Source organism: Galeopterus variegatus, unplaced genomic scaffold (genome assembly GCF_000696425.1).
Source record: "Galeopterus variegatus unplaced genomic scaffold, G_variegatus-3.0.2 Scaffold5920, whole genome shotgun sequence".
NCBI lineage: Eukaryota > Metazoa > Chordata > Mammalia > Dermoptera > Cynocephalidae > Galeopterus > Galeopterus variegatus.
Window position 1 is genome coordinate 83,065 of NW_007732031.1, and position 3,936 is coordinate 87,000.

General features: G+C 43.0%; 1 pseudogene; it reads right to left on the reverse strand.

Moving 5' to 3' along the window:
* Positions 1-1,925: 1,925 nt before the first annotated feature.
* Positions 1,926-3,936, reverse strand: part of LOC103605584 — a 9,382-nt pseudogene continuing 7,371 nt past the window's right edge.

The following is a 3,936-nucleotide window of genomic DNA, read 5'->3' on the forward strand; positions in this document are numbered from 1 at the left end:
GCATGAATTGCCTATTTTTTTGGCACCAAAACAAACTTTTGTACTAACTTGTTTATAACATGTCTGAGCAGGAGCTAGTTCGAAACCCTAAGAAAGACGTAATTATCAAATTGGCCACAGGCTTTTTCTCTTCTACTTTTTTAATAGGGTAGATTACATTGATTGGCCTTCTAATATTAAATTAATTTTTCATGCCTCTAATAAACTCACTTTCATGGGCTATATATAATTTTTAAATATATAATTATTTTTGAAATGTTGATGTATTTTTGTTGCTAATTTTTTTTAACTTTTATATCCATGTTCATAATACTTGTATTTATATAAAATTTTTGTGTACAGCAGGAAACACAGCTAGGATATATTTGTTGTAACAAATATATTTTGCCTTCATGTCAAATCATGACTTGTTCCTTCCCTTGCCTATACTAGCCTAAAACTCAGTGATGGCATAGTATATACTTTTACTTATCCTTATATTTTCAGACTGTCCATGTCTTTGTATTTAAATTCATTGTGAACATTACATGGTTGGTTCTTTCCTTTTTACCCTGTGTAATTATCTCTACTTCTAATTGTTTAGTCAATGTACTGTTAATGTAATTATTGATGAGTTTAAGGGTATTTTTTTGGTCCCATATATATTTTGTTTCTTTGTTCCTGCTTTCTTGCCTTCTCTTGGGCTGCATATCTTTTTAGCATTGCATGTTATCTCCCCTATTATATTTTTCCATTTTTAAGTGATTGCACAGAGGATTGTGGTTTGTATCCTTAATTGATCATATTCTACATTAGTTGACATGAATTAACATCACACACGCTTACACACACACATATACACATATAACAGTATATTTTAACAATACAATTATTTTTAATTTTTATTTTGTATTATTAGCATATTCATCATTACAAATTGTAACTTCTCTTTACGCACTTTACCTAACCAGTCACTCCCCAAGCCCCTCCCTCATTCCCCTGTCTCTAGTATGGTTTTAGGTTTGTTCTCTCCTTCTGAAAGTTCGACTTATTGTTATGGTCTTTTGCTTTCATTTTCTTTCTTCCTTCCTTCCTTCCTCTTTCTTAGCACCAGTTATGTGAGTGAGAACGTGCACTATTTCTCTTTCCTTGTCTGGCCTATTTCACTTAATATAATTTTCTCCAGACTCATCCATGTTGCTGCAAACAGCAGAATTTCATTCTTTTTTATGGCAGAGTAGTATTCCATTGTGTGTGTAGACCACATTTTCCTTATGCAGTTGTCCGTCAATGGGCATTTGGGTTGGTTCCATATCTTGGCTATTGTATATAGAGCTGTGATGAACGTGGGATTGCAGGTATCCCTCTGACATGATAATTTCCATTCCTTTGTATATATACCCAGTAGTGGGATTGCTGGATCCTATGGTAGTTCTGTTTGTAGTTTGAGGTAACAGTGTAACTTCTTTTACCCCTTCTCTCTTTTGTGCTATTACAGGCATGCATCACTTAACAATGGGGATACATTCTAGCATTTCCTGGTTGTGGGAACCACATGCAGTTCTTCAAGATGACTAAAAATTTTAACTCTAAAAGGTGTAGTTTGATGTATAGAATGTAGATTATTGACAAGGAATGAGGAGAAAGAGGACAAACAAGAGAGGAGAGGAAGAGTTCAGTGAAAAGTTCCTACACCACGGTGAAGACAAACAAAGGAAGGAAGGGGAGGGAGTAAGGCTGGAGTCGGGGGAGGACTGAGGATAAGAATGTCTGGGCATTTTGCATCCATCCAGAGCCGGGAAAATAAAAGTGAGTTTGCTAGATGAACTCTGAGGCCTCAGTACCCTTGACATTCCTTCTCCTGCCTCGGCTCCCAGGGTCTGGCACATTGGCAGAATCCAGCCAGGAGGAGTTAGAATATCTACAAACTCAGATGTGTCAGCACATCACAGCAAGCACTCCTGTCCCTGAGCACTCAAGGAAACCAAACTGGAAGTCTTCCTGGGAAGTTTGTTTGGCACAGGCGTTTGGTATGTCACGTGCTTCCAGAATTTGGAATTCAAGGACCATTTGTTGGCGACATGGTCTTCCCTCCACTTGATGGTACCCTACACTTTGATCAGATGCCTGAGGGAATCTCGAAGCTCCCCACCCTGCAGTCCACCCGGCTTGCTCAGAGCCTCCATTTCAGTGAGAATGGCCTTGGAGTCACCCTGGATGAGGCGCTGTGCAGGGCAATCTCCTGCTTGTAGGTAAACCCCCTGCTGTGCAGGATCTGAGGAGTCAGGATAAAGATGCCCCGCCGCCTCTTTCGTATGCTGGTTTCCACTGCAGTGGCTGCATCTAATCATAATAAAAATCTGATTTATGATTTCCTAGCATTGTTTTTTTAAGTCTAATTTTTGATCATAAATGTTTCAAACATTCCAAAAAGTATTTTTGTTACAATCTGGTGTGAGACTCTGACACTATTCAGGTCACTTATTCAGAAAAGCGGAAATGGACTTGGATAGAGAACCCCTCCTGTCCCCCTTATTCTTCCCACGGTGAGAACATCAGCCCCAATGCCTCTAAGGCAGAGTCCTTCCAGCTAAATGGAAATGTAGAGGTCACTCAGCTTATTTTCTCAAGGGAGACTTAGAATGCAGGTTCATTAGCTACGTATTATCTTTAGAATATTAGCTGACAGGTTTTAAAAGGGATGAACATTTTAACTCACATTTTAAAGATTCACACAGTCAGGAAGCCTTGCCCGTCTGAAGTGACCAAAGTCTCTAGGGAAGTCCTGGATCCACTTCATCTCCAATGATCTCTGTTGTAGGAGCTGATTTGATCCAGACTAGAAAAATCTTAAGGAAGACCAGACCCCCTTTCCAAGTCAGTGTATATGGAGCATCAACTCCAGGGAGACTCCAAACTACCTCTGGGTAAACTTAGAAAGAACATGTGAAACACCTAGTTCTCACTGCAGGAAGTAAGAGCACATGAAGGAAACAGGACCAAGAACAGAACAGCTCGGGGTATTTTATAGAGTGGTGGCTGAAGGAGGGCAGGGCCACATGGCACGGCTGGTGGGAGCTCAGTGTCGCAGGAGGCAGGTGCACAGCAATGCACCTGGAGGGACAGGGATGGACCCTGCCCCCTGCCCTGGGCCAGTGCCTCCCACCAGTGCCTCCCACCAGTGCCTCCCACTAGCCAAACCCAGCCTGGAGCAGAGAGCGAGGAAGTGACGATTCCACGAGCATCAGCCACTCGGGCCGCTGGATGGAGGGGTGCAGAGAGGGTCTGAAGGCAGAAATGGAAGATCAGTAGTGTGAGAATAAACACACAACACTGGTCAGTCGTGCACTTTTTCTAAGAGAACAGTGAAGTGCGGTGTTGTTTTGTTGGGTTTCATTTTACTTTGGTTGAGGAAAGTCAGAGGACCTACGTGGAGGGAGGGGAAGTGGAAACCACCTTCAATGACTGTGTCATTGGACGATGAAGGGCACAGCTTGAGCACCCGAGAGCGGCACCGAGTGTGGCTGGGCAGAGGTGTGACTGGAAATCAGGCGGAGGGACTGAGAAAGAAGAGGTGAAGAGCTTGCGGCTGGATGTTGCACATAGTGTGACCTCACAAACAACTGGAAACCCCGCCAGTACTCACCACTTTCTACCTGCATGGGTGGCCAGTGGGACAGTGGAGGGAAGAAGGGAGCCTGGAGGGAAGACCTGGATGACATTCCCCCGAACCGTACATTGTACACGTCTCTCCAGCCATCACTAGGCCATGAGCATCCCCAGTACTCCAGGATAAACCAAATCACTTGTGCGTACCTTTAAATCTGCAGGCACTGGAATCCCTCTTCTCAGTAGGAACGTCAGTTTAAAATGGTAAACTAAACATTTACTTTGTTAGGCTTATGCTCATTAAATCCCAGCCCCATTCATAGTCCAACCCCCCCCCCCCCCCCCCCC